This window comes from Ornithodoros turicata, chromosome 3 (genome assembly GCF_037126465.1).
Source record: "Ornithodoros turicata isolate Travis chromosome 3, ASM3712646v1, whole genome shotgun sequence".
Lineage (NCBI taxonomy): Eukaryota > Metazoa > Arthropoda > Arachnida > Ixodida > Argasidae > Ornithodoros > Ornithodoros turicata.
In genome coordinates this window covers 18,880,039-18,901,685 of record NC_088203.1, presented here as the reverse complement: position 1 = coordinate 18,901,685, position 21,647 = coordinate 18,880,039, and the positions used below count along the sequence as shown (strand labels likewise).

Sequence of the window (21,647 nt, the reverse complement as noted above, 5' to 3'; positions counted from 1 at the left end):
GTGGAAACAACCCTGAACTTCCGCCCCCGAACCTTCACCACAAATCCCTTTGTGTTAATTGCGGTCCTGTATAGCACACACCATGATCCGCTTATATACACACAGCGTCCTGCCGACCCTGCATTGTATATTGTACGGAGAGGATCAACCAAGGACCATATTACTCCAACGCCTCTCCAAGGTTAAGTCCGAAACAGAGAGCCATATGAGAAAATATACGATGTCCTTCGACGTGAGCTCGCACGCCGATCTGACGTAAGCTAGCCATTTTGGACTCCTTCACCACGCAGCTTCTTCCAGGAAGTCTTGTACTTAGGGAAGCCACTGGCGTCCTTGTGAGTTTTCTGAGGGAATGCTAGTATTTTTTATATTTCGTTCTTTTTACCTCTTTTTTGTGCTCCCCCTGCGTGATGTTCAATTAGTTACGGGTCGTCTGCTCAAGGAAGCCAGCGAGTGCTGGCTAGACACCGAAGGGTCGTGAGAGAGTTAATTTGGACGCACCTGCGAGTCAGGAAGTTTGCCTATACGTCGTTTGTTTTTTTCTGCTCGTGTGATGAGAGTTGGTGGTAGCGGAGATTCGGTGCGACTTGCTGGTCTTCTTTTTTTTTCCTTTTTTTTTTTTCTTGCCAGAAAAAAGAATAGTGAGGGTGCAACGGCTTGGGTTACGTATTTAATGAATGGCTGCAGTTTTATTTTTTATTTTTTTCTGTTTTCGGTGAGTTGCGGAGGACCTGATATAACAGGAGAACGCGAAGCACATTAACCGAGACAGAACGCCGGGATAAAATGCAAAGAAGCTGGTGTAAGTTAGATGTGTGCAACATCGTGTGGAGTCTGAGGTGCAGAGGAACCCGAACACACACCACACAAGACATGACAGCGCGAAGACTCACATATTTGAAACTTCAACCTACGAACTGACCACTCTTTGTATGTGGGGTCCCTAAGCACACCAGACTCAGGGTAACGTCACGCACATGTTAAGCGAATCACGGGAATGCTGTTGTCCTGGAAATAAAGAGCTCGTAAATTCTATACGATTAGAACCGTACTATAGCTTTGGGCTTCAGTCGCTGCTGTATGATGTACGTCACAAAGATATTGCAACAGACAAAAATCCAAGTGTCCTTTTTTCCCTTTTCCACCTCTTTCCCACCTTCTGTCCAGATGCCGCTGCTCACACATGCAAAACTGCGTGCAGATCGGACGATCCCCATTCAAGCACCACCACAACACTGTACGTTTAAGCGCCGTCTACCGTTCACGCTGTTAAAAACCTTCCCCCTCGATTAACACTCGCTAACTTAATCTACACCTAACACACGTCGTTCTCGTGTCGTCGTTCTATCACATCGCTTCCCCCTTTTCCCCCACCACGCTATCACCGCTCCAGACTACTATCAATTCAAACACCACGACACTGAACTTCACTCCAAATTTCCCAACTCCCCCTCCCCCAATACACTCCCTATAGCCGCGCCCACTCCCCTCAACCCTTCTCGACTCCAAAACACACTTCTCCAAACTTTAACCCAACCCAACTCACTCAAAACGCATCCTCGCAACAAACACAATTACCAGGCCACAGACAGTCTTCCGCCGCACTCGCGACTGTCGCTCCCCCACTCGTCCACTCCGCGAACAACGCGGTCGCTCGCCAGCACAGGAACACATACATATAGTGCTTGCTCCAGCAGCACAGTGAGCAGTCGATTTCAATTAAGGGACACACTGCACACGCGGGCCCAAAGAAGGCGTTTAATTTCGCTGCGCGATTACTCAAGCGACGATTACCAGCCCCAATGATTCACCTCTCTCACACACACGCGGGAGGAGGGGGAGGAGGGGTGCAATCGCTGTCACACGAAGGGACGACGACGGCCTCCATAAATCTGGACGCTGGGCCTTTTCTCGCGAATATAGTGGCATTTCCGAGCTGCCATGTCTCAGCAACACTTGAGTGTGTCGCAGGGAGAGAAGTGCCCGGGGAGGTCAACGAACTTCTACGTATTGGGAAAGGACAAGAAAGAGAGGGAAAAGAGTGGCAATGTGTTGGCGACGTGCAAGGTCCAGTATGGATGATGGTGGTTGTGGAAAATAAGTCAAGGTTAGGGAGATCTTACCAAAACACACAGAACGCGCGGGATCGCGACTATTTTAGGAGAGAACGGCGCGTACGCCTTCTGTGACCGTTAACATGGATACCAAGTGTCACAAAAAAGCGCACGCCATCCGTTTCCAAAATCATTCGGAGCGACGCATGACTATAGTGCCGTTTCTAGAGTGTATGGTTTACATCACTCTTATGTGATCGCGTCAGATGCCAACGTATTGCACGTTGACTGAAAAAAAAAAAAAAAACACTAACAGCGTCAACGAGATGATTTTATTTGATTCTCACTTGGATTTACCAATACATCACAGATGCACAGATAATACGGCACTCAAAAAATACCCAGCAAACCCTCGTCTGCCCTTTACCACCGAAGTGCGGCAAACACTTCTTGCACCTCCATTTCCCATACAACCCTGAGTCACCCCCACACCGCCTGACAAACGGAGCCTGTTCACCCCCCCCCCCCCCTCCCACTAATGAACTATCGGTCATTCGTGCAACCAACGCCATACCCCTCCACCTTCCTCCCGTTCCCCTCTAAATTGAGCTCATCTACTCCTCGCACCTATCTCTGCCACCCATCGGAATGAATCTCACCTTATACCCTCTCCCCTCCAAACCATTTTCTCTTCTTCCTCCTGCACGCAATGCACCATTAACACTCCGTCTTATCAGCACTTGCAGCTCACTCTCACCGCCATCATATTACGATGAGAAAGGAGCCACTATCTTTCACTCCCCACCCCATTCCAAATCAGGCCTCGATTTTTTTCTTTTCTTCTTTTCTTTTTTTAAAGCTTCACAGAAGGAACAACACGGAACAGAGGAGGTCAATTTAACGTGAGCTACACGGAGAGGAGACGATTCGTTGACGAAAATGAGGGAGGGAGGTGACTTGGGCCTCCTTGCCCGAGAAATGCAACAAATGAAAGGAAAGCCGGCAAGTAACTCAATTAGCGAACGTATTTATTCCGCAAAGAAATTGGCTGTCGACTGCGAAAAAAAAATCGGCGGAGAGGAGGAGGAGGTTGTACACGTAAGATAAGCGAGTATAAAGAAAACGGGAGGAGGAAACATGTGGAGGATGTACCCTTTCAAGGATTTAGATCGGTGTTCGCGATACATAGGCTCTGTGTATAATGCTTTCCTCTCTTCGACCTGCCATCAGTCACCTTTTTTTTTTAACGCTCTCCTATGATATTATCTCACGTCCTTCTGTTTTTTTTTGTTTTTTTTTATGTTGAGTCGCTGATGTGATAGTGGGACGAACGACCTCTTCAGTGACCGATGCCACGTCACAAGCAGAGACTGCATCGCAGACACCATAATAGACTATCTGAGCCCCTACGTTATCGATAACATTTAGCCGCTGCGCAAAGTACGCCACCCATCAGTCTTATCAGCCTCCTATCAGTCTTATCGGGTTCTCCCCGCTTCTTGGCCATCACAACAATATATAACCTCGAACCAGTCTTCTCGTGACGTCACATGTTAGTAAACAGAGGGTGGTCTATAAGACCAGAGTCAACCTGTACAAGGACTTTCCCAGATGACGTCATTTCACGGCATGACGCATTGCGGAAGAGGAGTGGTGAGAGAGTTACGTGGCCGATGCCACGTAGATTTCATAATATACAGAAGTGGATGTAATGGCTGAGAAGGAATGTCCTCCCGTAGGACTATGTCAAAAAGATCAACTTACCATTCACGCCGAACCTTGCAAAGCTGCCGACTTGCGTTTAGCTCGACCCCTCACGGTGTCATCATGCTTGCCTGTAAAAGGTACAAGAAAGAGTATAGGTGAGGCAGCAGTTCTTATCCACGTTCGCGTTATCACTGCTTCCAAATTATGGTCTACAGTTATTCTGTTACTTCGCGGGAAAGCATTGGAATAGTCTTCCGTCACAGGTACGAGAAGTACCTAGTTTCGAGATGTTTAAACGGCTGTTGTCGAATCTGCTGTGATTGACTTCTTCTATTTATTCCTTCTTGTAACGCTTACTGCTGTTTATGTATTTACGCTGAAACTGTCTCGGCAAAGTTATTTCTGATCATTTTTTGTTGTTGTTGTTGTTTTCATTGTCTTGTAAAAAGTGTTGTGTTTTTTCTAGGCGTATCAGATCATTAGTAATCACTGTAATTTTACGGGGATCGCATTACAGGCGTGCCTAGCGGTCCCGCCTTATAATTTGTAATGTATAGAATGTCGAAATAAAGCACTTATCTATCTATCTATCAAAGATATCGGCAACATCCTCCTGCGGGGGTCAAAAAGCGGAAGAGCAATCGAGACAGAAAAACACGAACAAGAGCGAGACGGATACGACACGCGCTCGAACGCAATGTCTTCTCAAAAGCGCAACTCATCATCGCACCTCTAAAGATTACTTTTCAGAGCTACGTGCTCATAAAAAAATTCAATTGCAGGTTGCAATTGTCAAATCAAAATTGCAACTTGCTTACAATTGCAGTTGCTCTGATAAGTAACTGGGTTCCACCGAGTAAGATTCATTTAAATATATATAATTTTGACGTACAACTTTTTTTTTTCTTGTCCCCCACTCCCTCTTCACTGTCTTTTCTTTATCTGTCCACGTTTGAACACCGCTCATAGCCACAGCTGCTTCGCTGCGCTAAAACGGAATACACCGAAGAAGAAAAGAAAAACATTATTACGGGGAACGCACTACAAACATGGCAATGTTTATTGAAAGGACAAATTAAATCACTTATAGTACCGGAGTACGATGACTACAAATCTGCGAATATGCCAGACTTGGGCAGCAAAAGCACCGCAGACAGTTGGTTAATGCCTAAAAAAAATGTCACGGTAAAACGGTGAAAAAAAGGCCTCTTCGCACAAAAAGTAATTTCAAAAGTAACTCCAAGTGCCTTACAAATAACACTCGCAAACGTATGGTTAAGTTACAGTAACTATTACCCAATATCGAAAGTATAATCTCTTGAAGTACCTCACTACTCAAAACGTAATTAAGTACATTAATTCGGTTACTTGTAATTGATTACTTAATAGGTCTACCAGTAATCCAGGGTAAGCTATCTTCCGGCATCGTCTACCAGGAACGTGCAACCGAAAGCCTTTTTTCGTTTGGAAAACCCCTTCGAAAACCAAATTTCGCAACCGGTGGTATCGATTTCGTATTTTCTTTGTTTTCGTCCGCTAACCCATCAATACGTAGTGAATGATACGTTAATCGGTATGCGTAAAGCTCGAACAAAGGAACGAAGAAAAGGAGCCGGAATTGGTGCCGAATGGGGAGGCATGAATCACTTCCCCTCTTTCCAGCTGATATGCCGACATCTTACGTAAATGTGAACATCAATCTTCCACGGCCTCATCTGCCAGAAAAAAAGGACGAAAGCGACCAAAAAAAGAAAGGGCTGGAAGAGGAACGAAATGAGGAGGAAGAGGAACTATAGTAGCAGTAGTGATGGAGAATGTGAAAGGGGGAACTCGAAAATAGCAAAAGAATTGAGAAGAAGAAGGAAAGAAAGCGAGAAGAACTGAAATTAGGAAGTAGTCCGCTCTTTTGCGGGTTGGGGAGCCCAATATGCTTAAGAGGAAGTCATCAAATTGTGCAATCTTGGAGAAGAGGGAATCTCACAAAGCACCGCGGCAGGGTCTGTTCCAGGAAGAAGGCGTGTAATTAATTTCGCTTACTTTCCGATATTTGTTCTCTTCGACTCCTTCTTTTTTTCAAATCCTTTTCGTCCGCTTTTGTGCAGTAGAAAACTTTCTTTTTATTCTGTATCCCCCGTTTTAGGGTTCGATTCAAGAAAGAGGTATCACCTCGACTTTCGAATTTCTTGCTTCTTCGTCTCAATCGGTGTCATCGGTCCGTCATGAGTACCGTCTGCAAATTTGTCAATGTCCTCGTTTTTTTCGGCGTATATGTTACCGAGTATAAGAAAAGAAAGAAGAAGATTTTTTTATCTCCAAGAAACGATGAGATTTTTACTCCTTCTGGGGATAAATGCATTGCCAGAAAAAACAGTCCCTTTCAGGAGTAAATGAATGTCACAGAGCAGAGACCGTTTCTCACGCTATGTTCTAAGAGTTCCAAGTACATAATTTGTGTCCATGCACGAAGATACTTCGAATCAGACCGTCAACCGCGATATATCGAGTGACATAAAAGCTTGCGACATGCAATTTGCGTAGAAAGAAACGCTAAATGTTTCTTACTTTCTGTGCGGGTGGAAAATTGCTAAGTTGGCTGAGTTATGCAGCCTTATGCCATCAAATTAACAAAGAGCACGTATTGACGTACATTGTTGCATTCCGAAGACCATTTGCCAAGTTCAGTGACAATTTGCAGTCCTCGGGAGTAAATATCAGGGTTAGGGGACTAAAAGAGGAAGTAACTGTAGTCTAGGGGTAGAAGCTGCAATTACTCCCCGTCTACTCCTTGTTTTTTTTTCTTTCTTTTTTTCTTTTTTTTTTTTTTTGTTAGAGTGTACTACTGCAGACAGTCCGTCGTCTCCGTTTCTTATTCTTCACGTTTTCTGCCTTTCCTTCTCAAGATCGAGGACATATCCTTGACACACGCAACGGAACGCAAAGCGTCCGAAACATGTACTTAGAACGCGACCACGTTAGAAACCTAGAAACAAGCTCACGCAAAACGATGAAACAAGATCTGGCGTAGAAAGCAGGAGTGACGACGCATTTCGGACGTCCAGGGACTGCGCACGACGTAGAAGAAAACCATCTCCAACCGACTCTGCATACAAAACAACCATCCAGCTCGAGGAACCACACTCGTATAGCCACGCGGCCAAAAAGATCGCCGCTCGCTCACTCGCTCGCAAAACAAGCCCGACGGCGTCAGCGAAAATTTTGACCGGAGGCAGGGCGTGCTGTTAAGCCCAAGCGCACAACGCGGCTTCTTCGTGTGGAGCATAAAAGATATACTCCCTTAATTACAGTGTAGCCGTCGTCTCGGAGCTCGGAAAACTGGCCCTAATGGCGGCAACCCGTGGTTCCGCACTGCCTCATACGGTATGCGCATAAGTTTGATACGCGAGCGCCCGCTCACACGAGATATTATACGGCTCATCAAGGATGCTAAAAGAGAAAGACAAGAACACTGCCGCAGAAGCAATATCTTTGCGTTGCAAGGGCGGAGGGATCGCAACAGTGTCTTCGCCGGCGATGTGTCGCTCTCGCAAACGGCAAGTTTCGGTTGGCAGAAGCGTTTCGACGACGATGTGTAGAAAAAGAAACATATTTTTTGGCGCTCGTACTTCTTGGGACACGTTTCACAACGTAGAAATAAGGATGAGAAGCCCTGGGATACATATTTCCACAAGACATACGAGTTTAGAGAGATTCCAATCTCCCAGGTCAGAAAAATTGCTTCCATTGGCTGCCAGTCTGCGACGCCATGTCAGTCGCCCAATACTGAAGCGTGCGCCTTTTCTCCTTCTCTCACTCTTTCTTTTTGCGGCTGTATGTGGCGTCGCCAGCCCCGCATCTGAAGCAGAGCAGGTTGCCGTCCCGTCGCCTTGCTTTCTCCCGCGCCAATCAAAGTGCTCCGCTGATCTGACGTCACCACACGCAGGAAGGAGGTGGGGGAGATCGCTGCCGCTCCGTGCACTCTAGGGAACTAAAGTTCTCGGGAACTGCGCGCTTCTAAAAAAGCTGCAAAAAAATAAAAAATAAAAGAAGGAGGTTCGAGGAACTTTACACGCCCCTTTAAAAACTGCAGCTTCGCCGTATAACAAGTTCCCAGCCAGCCAATCAACATCCCGAACGCCGTTACCTCAAAATGTGAATACACACACCACTATATAGAATGAGGAGTGATAACCATATCATATATCGTGCTGTGGGTTGCAATGAGTGTTTTGTGTCGTAAAGTTCCGTTACTACGGCAGTCAACAGCAATTATGAAGTCTTGTTTTTCGCCTGCGTTGACCAGAGAGGTCCCCGCATACTCCTAACGACAAAGCCTGACAGGGTTGATGAGATGAACCAAGCATGTCGAAAGAGGTGTTGCTGACCTCCCCCTCTGAGACGTACTGCCTGGATTCAGCATAAAGAGCTCATGAATCACGATCGTTCTCCTAACCAAGCACGACTTCCAGTTCGTCATAGAGACGAAAAAAACGTTCATCAGATAACACACCTCTGAATAGGTATAACCGTGAGCAACATTCAACGAACTCAATTTAGCAACACCTCTGTGCTTCACCTACTGCGTCGTCGGCGCCAATTAACATCTCAATCATCCCCCCATTTTGAACATCGCAGCGCCATCTAGCTCACAAAAGTCCCTTTCTTCGAGTCCTCGTCTTCACTATACGTACGGACTGCGAAGGAATTAAGACATACACACATATATATATAAAAACGAAAATTACCCAATTCGTGCGTCCAATTATCTCCAGCTGAAGGCGCGACATTGCCTACGCAAAAAAAGAAAAGAGTACGCCATCAGAACCTAAGAGGCGATCCCCTTAATTTCAGCTTTCACTTCATCACCCGGTGAGAACAAGCCGAGGCAATTTGCCATTGTCGACGGTGCGCTGACTGGTGTGCCTTTGTTTCAACTATATAGCCTTACTCCTAACATCCAATCGAACAAAATGTAAAAACACCAAAAGGCGCGAAGAAATGTGCGTGCGTGTGTGCGCGCATGCGTGCGTGCACACCTGGGCACGTACGTCTTATGAGGAGGTCTTAATGAAGTCGCTCTGCTGCTGAACGCACGGCGGAGAAATGGCACAGAGGACAACAGGTGTACCCACCTGCCGAGAGCAGACTAAGTCGAGCGACTTCGGGAGATGAAGCAGACAGAAGAAGACAGGATGAGGAAGGGGGGGGGGGGGAGGCGAGACGAGACGAGGAATGAAAAATAGACTCAGGGAAAAGAAGAAGGTTCGGTCGGGACAATTACCGGGCTCTGTGAGATTAGTTCATTTGCGCCTGATTTTTGTTCAGGCGCGACGCATCGTCAAAAATGCCTCGTCTTTCTGTTTTGTTGTATTTTTTATATTTGCGATTATTATGTTTTTTTTTCCTTTAATTTGGTTTTACAAGGAGCCGCTCCCATAGCTTGGTTTAGGGTACAGGAGATGATTTTGGGCGCTTTCTCGTCTACACGTTCTGTGGTTCACCCGAATTGGTTTCGTAAACCTGGCGTGAAACGTCGCATTTATACGCTCGGCACAGGATCTACATGAAAGATGGCGGTGGATGATGGTGCTGGTGGACAACAACAATAAATGATGACGATGAGATGGAGGAGAGCCTAAACGTGGGCAACACGCAACAAACAAGATACAATACGGACGACAGCCCAAACCGAGACTTTCCTCGTCACGAGTGATTATAGTGAGCACGCAGTTCCAAGGAAATCTACCGCTGCACACGCTAGTACAGAACTACACAGACTGTAAAATAAAAATGAAATGTCGAAATGAGCTCGGCGCCACCAGGATCGCGGAACCGCAACACGGCCTCTGCAGAAGCCGAAGAAATCGTCCTCATATCTCAACCGAATGCTTTTCAACCTTCATCGTCACCATCACGAAACCAACACCTGCATCTCGTCCTCTCCCTCCCACGATCCCCTCATCGTAGGAAACATTAAATCCCCCCACCCGGATTCCCCTCAACACATTTACATACATCTTCCCCCAAAGCGTTTCGCCGCGTAACCAGCACAAAATCTGGCCGTACAACTCAATAGGAACGATGATTCTTGCGCACGGAATACAGGTTCGACGAGGTTCGAGGGCCCTTCAATTTACACCCCTAATTGCACCCCTTTTGCTCCGACGAACCCTCCTTCGTAACGCGGCGTGGAACATTTTGGGTGACCGTCTTCCGGGGTTACTGATAAATAATGCCCAATAATTTAGGCTGGTTATAAGGGTCCGGATTTTCTGCGGGTCCTCGCTGCAAACGTGATTATAGCCGTACTTGGATTTGCTGCACCTTGTTTACGCCATGATGGACGACGTTCCCGTGGCAGGTCCGCCGGCGCAAGTGCAGGATAGGGCGACCAGTATTGTTGTGCTGTGCACAGCAACAACCTTCTCACTATAAGGCATGCTATATAAGACAGCGAGATCGCTCAGAGTTACGTAACGGGTAACCAGGTTATTTTGTCCAGGCTCATCTGCCTCAGACGCCGTAAGGTAATAGTCTGCTCGGGCCAGACCAATTCCTCCGAACTATAGTAGCCTGCGTCTGCAACTTAGCTGCATACGCCGCACGGGCGCACACTAAACACATCAGACGGGTAGAAAATCCAGTGAGCTGCTAAGGAAATGAAAGTGCCTCAGACTGTTCTTTAGGATCAGCGTCTGCTCGAAATATCGGCGCTTCTTTTCTTTGTCCGTTTTCTAAAAAGTGAACAAGGGCCAGAACAAGTCCCTACGTTTCCTGCACTCGCATTCTGCTCGCTCAATTTCATCACCACGCGCTATCACGCGCACGTCATACTAGTAGGGTTGCCAACACGCCGGTATTATACCGGCACGGCCGGTTATTTGCTCTCTCTGCCGGTTGCCGGTAGGAAGGTGATACCGGCAGCCTTTTGCCGGTATTTGTGAATCGCTCAACACCTTTCATAGGGGCTTTTACGGGGTTTTCCTTTCACCATTCCACTGCAGCTTGAATAAATCTGAAGCACAGATCCAACTCCGTAGGCACCAGTCGTTTTCTTAGTTATTCATTATTATTATCATCGTTGTCTTGAGCCAGTACGCTCGTTCTTTCTCTCTCTCTCTCTGTATGCTGTCCACCCCTCACTTACTTTCCTGCGAACATTTCCTCCTTTCCCTGTATTCCACCTCCTCTCCCTTAGCCGGTATTTTTCGCTACGAAAGATGGCAACCCTACATACTAGTGACGTTGCTATGAACTACGCGTGCTGTGATATTCTGATGCCTAACGCCATATCATAATGTCTAACTAACAACTAGAATTCCTATCAAAACGACGCAAGATATCTAAACTTTAGTTTCTATTTGTCTTGTACCGCTAAAAATTAAATACTGACATCACCAAGTACGTTACTCGGACGGAATATTTGAAAGATTACGCCGGTTCAGGCATGTCAAGCCACAATACGCATGTTTGGACGTTTCTAAATATCCATTGTATTTTATTTTTCCTTTGGCAATTGATGTCTGGAACGGAATGCCCTAGTCCGTTACAGATATTGATGATTTACGTTACTTATTTTTTATTTTTATTTTACTGATGCACTCTCTAGCGTGGTTGCTTACAAAAGTTTCGTCGCGCTTGCGCTATTACCCTGTTCATGTTTTTGCTTGTATAATGAACTGGGAGGTTCTTTTTTTTCTGTTACCCGAGTCTATTTCTGTCAGTAACAGTCCCTACGGAGACTAACAGCATCACAAATAAATTAATGAATAAATTATTCGAGCAAAGGAGCCTATAATCCAAAACACCAATTCTGCAGCGATTCTTTTTATCTTGTCTTATCTCTCTTTTCTTTTAACAAAATTTGAGAAAATCCAAATAGGAAATGCAAATACGATGCGGTTGACATGCAACGAAGAGAACGCGAAAAGAGAGAGAGAGAGAGAGAAACTGCATCACAGAAAAACAAAGATTGTTCTGTACAAGATGACCCACAAACAACGTCCAACCCCGAACAGCACGTCCTCCATTCGGTCCCTTTAAACACGATACGTCACAACACAATATCAAGTACCTATATATATTTTATATACGAAATTTCGTATATAAAAACGAAACCAAACCCCGTAATGACGCCAGCAGACGAACGTACGGGCGGCCTCCTCAGCAATTACGATTCCAGTTGAACCCATTATGAATCCGTCCAGTTTCACATTTCCGCATCCGTACGAACTGTCGTGTCCACGCGTTGGGCGTCCGTGTAACAATCCATTAGGGTGATGAAAACCCATCCATTTCGCGGGCGTGACGGTACCAGAGAGCGTATATAGTATATAGCACCACCACCAGAGAGCACCACACGTACCCTGCAATCAGCGTCACGGCATGACAAGAGACCACTCCAAATGACGTTCCTTTTGAAAACACAGTCAGTCTCTCTTGCCGCAAGGTCACAATCTTGTAGATGTCTGGGATGTGTATGTGTGGCATTTAGGGTGATTAGAGAGCGTGCGCGTACAAAGGGAGAGGTTGTCATGGTGAAAGAGTACGCATTGTATGTTTTTGTGTGCTTGTTTGCTTCGTTAGAGGCCGATGGCGGTCTATGTCTCCTGACGAATGAGGCGAAATTGATAGGATACATATGCGTGTACGATTTTGTGATTCAATGTGTCAATGTTTCAAGTATACTCTAAGAACAAAGCTTCAACGCATAGCACGCTCCTAGCCGACCATCGCCCCGAATGACAACGTTCTCTGCCTTGATTTGATAAAAACGGGGGGCGTACGCCATTTTTGTGGCAATTCTGAACTGCATAATGCCACAGAAAAGGCATACGCCCTCCGTTTTCAGCAAATCAAAGGAGACAACGTTGTCATTCGTGACGATGATATGGGGATGACTTCCGCTCATTGAGCAGAATGCTACCCCATTGATATTGGAGAGTGCTACGCGGTGTAGTTCATTTTTTGGAGTGTATAAGGTAGTTCGACGAATGGCGGAAAATAATATGAGCTGAATTTCGCGGTGCTGGCAACATACCCCTGAGCGTAAGAAACGAATGGACCGAACACAGAAACAAACATCACTGGTCCACACAATTGATGGCGCTTAAAATGCGGCGGTCGGACAACGATGGCAAGGCTTAGTCCTGGAGCTCATGCTCACTATATAGGCTTCTCCGATAATTGCTGATTCTAGATTGCGAATTACTATTTTTAACCTGCAATGCCACTGACAGAACGGGCCGAAGTGTCGAGAACAGCGCACGCCGAACGGCGCCCGCGAAATCTCCTCTCAGTTCGCACACTTCCCACGTTTCCAACAACGGAGAAGAACAAACTAGAACCCCGTTCACACCCACATACAAGCACACTCCGTTTTCCTGTTACTGTACAGCGATAACTTGGCGACATTTCAACTGCTATTTGTGCATAAGGTCGTAAACGCGTCGGACGCTCGCGCGCCCGTCTCACCGGAAAACGTAAAACGCGTGCTCGCTCATTCTAATGAGATACTGCTGCCTTTTTCGCTGCTTCTCGCGCCTATTTTGAACATCCAGCGCATATTATTCAGCATACGTACAGAGCTGCCATTCGTTTCATTTCTTTTCTTTTTGGGCGCTCGTTATAAATGCGAAAAAAAAAAACCGGTCACTGACCGTCCTGCGGCGATGGCGATAGCGTTTTCACATGAAGGCACAGGGTTTTAAACACAGAAAGTGTTTCACGCTGGAACTAGCGGCGGGGATGCGAGCGATAACGCCCAGCGCATTAAAATGGAGGGCTAATATAGCTTGGCGCGGTTGTAAAACTGGCTGGCCGGAATGAAATAAGCGCGCGCGAGAGGTTGTAAAACGTAAATTATATAACTGAGAGCAATATATGAGTAAAAGACACGCAAAAAGAAACGGAAAAGAAATTACGTTCTCCGTGTGTGATTTCTAATTACACAGACGTTGCGAGGACCCGAAGTAATGGTCTTTGAGTTTTAGACAGGAGAGAAGCCTGTATATACACCCAGAAATTCGTGCTGTGCGTCAAGTGCACGTGCACAACTGGATAGTGTGATCGTTTCTGCAGAACGTTCAGGCGTTGCAAGTGTAGGTAGCCGGCTCCGACCCGTAGTCAAAATCCCTGTTATCGAAGAATATCAATATCACTGGATCTAAAAACTCCTCTCTCTAAGACGTAGTTTATGAGCCGGGACTTTAACCATAAAACGCTGTCGTGAGAGCACCGCGCTCACCGAAGAGAAACGGTAAACGGTGACGCAGAATGTTGGAACAGCCAATTCTACACTATAATAACAACAGAACTTTCAAGGGGAATTAAAGTGCGAAAATTGCTCTTTGCGGAATGAAAGATTCTGTTACCTTGACAACAATACAAAAGGAACGGTGTTAATCCGTTGCGTCGTTCGCGATTGATAAGCGAAAGAAACCGTAATGCACGCTTCCCTCTCCCCCTCCTTCTGAAGAAGCGCGACAATGCCAAGAGGCCTCCGATTGGTTTCCTCAAACGATCGCATCGCGAGGATTGGACAAATCGTTTGAGGAGACCAATCGGACCCTGCTGCGCATTGTTTGCCTTCTTAAGAAGGAGAGGAAGAGGGAAAGCGTAACTTGAGGTTTCTTCTGCTAATAAGTCCCGAACGACGCAACGGATGAACTGAGTTCCTTTTGTCTTAGTGTCAAAGTAACGCCTTTTTTTCGTTCCGCAAAATGAAATCCTTGCACTTGAGTGCCCCTTCAAGGTCGCTGCTACGAAACCCTTTCACGTCATTCGATTTTGTCTTTCTCTGCTACCTACCCTGTTCCCAGACACGTTCCCGTCACCTCACAAGCACACACATAGCGATATTATGACCAACTTAATGACCGCCCATTGAAACGACGACATTTTCTTCGTGGCCTACGCTGTGCTCCCGATCCGTGCATGAGCAATGAACCAAACTGTGCACCTTCGCTTCGGGCCACACAAAAAAAAAAAAAATAAATAATAATAATAAAACATCCAAAGCCAGCATATACGGACCTACGTGAGTTCTTCAATGCGCATATGTATGATTGCGATGCGCTCGCAAGATGTCGCTCTATAAGATAGCCTCTGGCGTTGTAATGCAGCCTGTCACAAGTGTCGCGGTCTGTTAATTACTGGGCTTACGGCTTGATGAAGGATGGTCTCATGAGCCGATTCCAGTAGACAGTACAGACGTGTTCCTTGCAGGTCGCGGTGGAGGTTATATAAGGGGTCGTGTAATTGGGAGGCAATTATGCCTTCCGTATATCATGCAAAACGTATAGTGGCGTAGTGGTTCGAACTCTTCATTAAGTTTCATGTATTCCTTCTTTAATGCGTCTATGTCTGGGTTGGGGAAGTTGAATATGTGCTCACAGTGGGGGGGGGGGGGGGGGGAGAGAAATCGGGGAGGGTTGAACAGGTTTGCCGAGAGCTGTACCAAGGTGGCGGTGTCAGTTGCCAAGAAGTCTTCTCCGAGGTATCATATAAGAGCTACAGTTACAAAAGTATCACTCCGCCAGAGGGTAATGTAGTCCGTGCACATTGTGATTCGAAGCATAAGAGACGATGGCGAACGCCGGGTTAATGGGGAAGTCGAATCGCACGTTTTGTTAACACCAATATTTTACGTGCTTTACTTTGAAAGTATGAGCACGTGCTTTAGAGCGTCGGCAGCAGTTTGAACGATGGCTACTGTTACGACTTATGCTGCTAGCCATTTTGGTCATCTTGCCGGACGCGGGAAGCCATCTTCCCCAACGCTCAAGCTACCCTTTCAAGTGGGGATGAAAAGGCGGCCAAGGTCCGCTTCACAGAACTGTCTCGCCGATTGACCTCGTTCTCACGACGGCTGGCTACTTAAGCGGCCACCTACGGGTCCACTGTGTTCTATTTTCCCAATGTAACCTCTGTAAATATACGCTGTTTCTCTGCTTCTTCGGCCTCCGACTCGTTCTTGCCAGGGTGTTGGAATTCGGCAACGCTACCAAGTCAGCGATTCGCAACACTACATAACCTATTTCCTTTCTTTCTTTCCCGTTTTATAGACACAGTGTTGTACGCATGCAATGTAGTTTTACCGTCGTGCTCGACGAGTAATGCGAAGTACGACACTGTATCGGTCGTTCTTTTCAATTTTGATTCAATTTTGATTTTCTAAACAGCTACGGGTGCAATCGGGACGAAAATTACGACGTAACAGCATGAGGACCTCAGCTATCGAATCAATAAATTGAGATTGCACTCCACTGTTTTACGGTACCTTTAGCCTAAAATCTCAGTCATTGCTCCGAAATTGAACCGGTGTTCCCTTCTGCTTTCGCACGACACCTTCCTCCTGCCGCCGTCAGGCCGCCCACGGCTGTTCGTGACTTCCGATCCTTCTTTCGGTTTATTTCTCGTCTGCAATGCCAGCAACCCTGCGGCGGCTCTCAGCTGATGGCATCACGCGCAGCACGCCGAACAGAAGTTGTCGCGTTTTGAATTGATTCCCGCGAGGCGGAAGCCATCAACGCCAAGTAGCAGACGACATGAACCGAAGAGGTGATTGGTCGACCGGCGTTCTTTTACCCAGATGACGTCACGCTGAGACGTCGTCTGCATCCCATACTGGGTGGACGGAAAAGCGTGACTCCGCTGATTTTTTGGCAGGCGTTGCGTAATGGCGGATGTGTGAGCTGGGGATACCTGTTTGAATTCATTGTGGTTGTACCGTGGCAATTAGAGGACGCGAATTGGTGTTCATGTTATCTGAGGTCGGGTACAGTGTTTTGTAATGTGTAGGACGTTCAGACATAAGAGAGGTTGCAATGCTTCTTGCGCAGGCTCTGTTAGGAATGTTTCTGTTTCTTTTTCTGGAGGGGTTCCTCAGGAGTTTGAGTGGCAGAAAGTCTCAACAAAAACAAGATTAAAAGCAGTACTCAAGTGAATCTAACCACAGCTTGATGGCATTCAGGGCAGTCATCGTTCGTCGTGAGAATATCATCCCATCACACAACAGACCCGGCTCAATGTTTCATAATGAGTCACTTCAAATGCCGCGTACATTTCTTTTCCTTTTTTGCTCGCCCAACCCCGCACTCACCCTTGTGTCAACAGACTAACCCACAAGTGGCCTCAAAGTCCATTTATAATATCCAAAACGCTATCGCAGCACTTATCGAGCACCCTGCGTACGACTAAGCAAAATACCGCTTAGTCCAGCACCCATGACGTCATTTCCTGCGATTTATCCCTCCAGTACCGTTACTACACAAACGAAGCCAAATCTAAAGCTCTCACAGCGGGCCGGTCCCCAACACCAAAAATAGCCTCCCGCGATATCAGCTCCCCACCCACCCCGTAAAAAGCTACACCTCCACCGAGATGCCCTTCTCACAAAATCAGATATTCCACCGCAAGCCGCATCACCCCTCGACGGCGAGCGTGACCCCTGGCGGTGTGTCACAAAAGGCCGTCCCTCTCTCTGCTGCAAAGTAAGATGGCCGCCCGCCACGAGGACTCTGACGAAGAATACTATGGAATACTAACGAGCCAGACACCGCTATTCAATTGCGACTGGCCGGCGCCATCCAGAATACGACGTTTGCTTGTTCCCGTATATTTATACTTGCCCGCGCTGCTAACGGCAGAGGCTGTGCTGGCAGTCGGACAACTATGGGTGAGATTAGAAACGTGGGACGATGGAAGGGGGTGGGGGATGTGGGAAGAGAGGGGAACAGGAGACAACATGGCGCGATGTCACAAATCTTTTATTTCCGGCTGGACACACCAATCACGTCTTCGTTTCTCTCCGTGAATGTGTTGTCCGTTGTTTGTTACGACAGATTTATTTTACCACCTCACTGCATGACAGTCAGTTGTAAATGAAGTTTAGCGTGCGATTGTATTATAGGACGGGGACGGCATTTTTTCTTGAATCTGAAAACAAACTAAGGAGGATGTGTGTCTGGACATGTCATACATACCAGCCGGGTTCTTTATAGCTTTTTTGCTGTGACAAAGTAAAAGTGACCGCACTGTTGCCAGCACTGCGTTCTCTACGCCGCAGACCGCCGATATATTTCGCGGCAGGCTTCCTTTCATGTATGTGACTGCATTTATTAATCTCCAGAGTTCCACTAACAGCATTGATCGAGCACTTGTTCCCTCTCGTTTATATTTACGACCATCACTGTTGCTGCAATCGCACAGGCGTATAGTCCACACAGGCACGCAATAACAAGGCGAATTGTTCTCGAAACAGCGACGTCGACGCATTGCAAAACACCGCACAGAACTGCTGTGTTTCGACTTTCACGACAATTGTTGTTGGAACGAACAAACATAACTACCGTCAAGATAAAGTTCTTGTTGTTGTTTCGAAGAGCAAGACATTTAGAAAAACTGTCTTTTTTTTTTCTGAATAGAAGGTGTTCCACCGAAACTATCAGCTGTTTACTTACAATATTGCGCTAATTAATTTTGTCGTTAATTAAAGTATGGATAATGGATATGGACACATGGATGGTCTCAATTTTAGAATTGTACGAATGACATCTGAAGGATGTTGGATACCCACAAACACGTATAGAGGGATATTCTTCCCGCCTCTGCTGTTACTAGGCCTTCGGGTGTCTGCGATACAGAGACATTTGTGCTTCTGACCCAGCGCCACCTTTTGGCTCGGATGCAAGCTTGTTGGAGATTCATACCGCTTATTACACCTACAGGTTTACAAGACCCCACAAACCAGTAACATCGTATTCGCGTATCAAACATTCTGAACGCTACATTATACACATTTGTTCTTCACTTCAGCTCTTCCCCCTCCCCTCCATGAAACATAAGACACGTAATCATCACTGGCAGCCTTCCCAGCGTTATCAGTCACTCACCATATCAGTCACAATCATGTCTTTAGATAGCGCCAATTTGCCCAAAATTTAGCGCCGTTCTGTCATCAGTTGTTTCTACCGTTCGAGCAGACGTCGCGCAGCGGGAACGTAATTTGCGTGCAGCGCGCGTCTGGACGGCGGGAGAAAGGTCAACAACCGGAGATCCGAGAGCAAAGCTAAGATAATTTTATACCGCACGACCCATTATGCATGAAACAATAGCGAATTAGACGCATGTCGTCGTACCTTGTCGAAAGTAAACCGTGGTAAATAGTTCGCCGGACCCGTACTGCCACCCAACGAAACAATTACACACGCCTGTTCCCATCTTCCGCTACCGCGTTCAGATGATAGGAGACGATATGACGAAACTTCCGCGACACAAGAGTGCGTGTCCGTACTGCGCATGCGCTACTTAGTGTTGCCTCGACCTTTATTTACTCATATTAGACATTATTGCACGTATTCATGATTATACGTGTTGATGCTGAATACTGGAGGCCATATACAAGGTGTTCTAAATTAAGCTTTCACGAGCGCTACGCAAACACAGCGATGACAGGAAACCGGGTGATAACTTTATGCTACCTGTGTAAGAAACAGGTGCTGCTAATTATGTAGCACCTCTTTCTTACTCAAGGAACAAAAACAAAGTAGCACCAGTTTTCCTTTGTTCGCCTATTTATAAAGTGCTAGTGAAAGCTTAATTTTGAACACCCTGTATAAAACACTAGGGGTGTGCCAACCGAATCCGCGAATCCTCGAGTCCTAGACAAGGATTCGAGATTCGGGAATCCGAATCCCAGTGTCCAAAATGGCGAATTGAATCTTTCGAATCCACCAGCCACGTTTCGTTTGTTTCTTTTTAAAACTGGCGTCTCCGAAGTCCACCGAAAGCCTGATTGGTCGGCGCGTGTTTTCTTGTTTGATTGTTTGCATTGTTCTCATGTGGCGAAGTTCCCCATCCATCATCATTAATTTATCTGTTGTTGTTGTCTTGGACTGAAAGTGTTCAAGCAGGAACTCTTACGTTAAATTTTTTAAAGTAACATGTTTTGCTTTTGATTTGTGATTTGTTTTGTGAAAACAATTCAGACTCGAGAATTATGTATTTCCTGCAGTCGGTGAACAACATGTTAAATTAATTACACTTAACCGGAAGTATATGGTATATTTTGTCCTGAAAATGAACTATTATTTAATTCGCTTTTCATTAAGCAAATATATCATATATTCTGCTTCAAAACACTTTTCAGTGTAAGTGTTTTTTCTCTGGCTTTTTCAGATTCTTTTTATGGAAAGGATTCGAAAGATTCGAGATTCGTAAGATTCGTGGATTAGCAGAGCCTTCCGTAGATTCGGACTCGGAAAATGATGGATTCTTCCCATCTCTATAAAATACTAAGAGGCAGTGCGGTAGAGGTATACAGAAACGACTGAAATAGAATACTGCTGAATACATAAAATAAGATAATGAAAGTACACCGGTTCCAGCGGCTCTCTACGTCGTTGTCCGAACAGAATACATCAAAACGTGAGCCCGTACAGTGAACACGATAGAACTCCAAATCACCGATAACACATGAAACCGATAACATACGAAACATTATCTTCATTTTTACCCTATAGAGCAGCAATCGGCGCAAACACAACATTAAGACCTGCATGCGATTTCCTTTTAAATGACCGTATTATATAAGCCACGCGAGCAGCGAGACAGATACGACAGCTGCATCGAAAGCACATTTCTTACAAAATTTATATGTCACCTAGCTTTCTTTCTCCAACGCACGTCGCCATTATTTTTAATTGCGCTCGTACCGGCTCGCCCTAACGTATGTCACGCCCTTCCGATCGCCGAATAAAACAACCAGAGGGCGACAGCTGCGACGCGGCTGGACAGCGCAGAATGCAAATTTACAGTCAACATGTCCCGCTTGCGCTGCACGGAGAGGTCTAAACTATTCGGGCGTCCGAGTCGGGTCATTAGTCACCGGACGGCGACACCCTCGGGCAAGATGGCCCGTTGCGTGACACAAGCTTTAGAGTGGCATCGGCATTCCCGGCGTCTCTGTACAGTGTATGGCGACCTTGATGCGGCGACTCCTGAAATCATTTTTCATTTTTATCGCTCGCATTATATCATGCCTGACGACCATGCTGTAATTAGAAATTTACTTCGTTTTGCTTCCATGTCCCAACACCGTCGTCTTCCAACTCTGTGCACAGAAGGTGCGATTGCGTTTGTTGACCCTGCATCCCAAAAGTATCCGGCTCAAGTTTACTGACTGTACGGACATGTGACATGGAAATTTTGCTATGAGGCGAAGTTGTGTGTCTGTTTTTTTTTATTCCGTCTTAGCGCCGCGAAGCAACTGTGGCTATGAGCGACGTATAGACGTGGACAGATGGAGAGAGGACAGCAGGAAGGAGTGGGAGACAGGGGGGTTAGTATGCGTCCTGGGCCGACTTCAGGGGGAACTGTGTCGACATTCGTCTGGCAAGTCTTCGGAAAACCCAGGGAAAACCTTAGACAGCACAGCCGGTGACAGGATTCGAACTCGTGTCACCTCCCAGTCTCGGCGTTGGAAGTGAAGTTGTGTTTCTGTTAGCGTTATTAGGGAATTTTACCGACTCTCTGCACCAACGTCTTCATCGGATGACATATCGGCAGAGATGTGAGAGCGAAAAGAGCGACGTCAGAGATAGATGACTGCACGTGACCATCTGAGCGTGTTGCGTCATGCCTTCTTGCGTATGCCCCGCAGGAAGGTACTGTCCGGACGCCAACCACAGAATATTCCTCCTTCTGCTGCTCGTCTCCTGGCAGCCTTGTTTTCAGTGCCTTCTGCGTCTTCTGACAAATATTCCATTGATTGTTTAAGCGTCGTTCCGATACTCTTGGAATTTCTTCCGCGATATCTTCTTGGCGCGTGCTTCCCTCCTCCCTCTCCTCCGCCGACATCCCATCGGATACAGTATCACTAGTACGGAA

General features: G+C 46.4%; 1 protein-coding gene across 4 annotated transcripts in view; it reads right to left on the bottom strand.

Annotated features, from left to right (window-relative positions):
• Positions 1-21,647, bottom strand: part of LOC135388252 (plexin-B-like) — a 119,549-nt gene that overhangs the window by 83,426 nt on the left and 14,476 nt on the right. For all 4 annotated transcript variants that reach the window (XM_064617677.1, XM_064617678.1, XM_064617679.1 and 1 more), the window contains exon 2: positions 3,819-3,889. The gene's annotated coding sequence lies outside the window, so the exon portion shown is untranslated. The remainder of the gene's footprint in view (positions 1-3,818; positions 3,890-21,647) is intronic.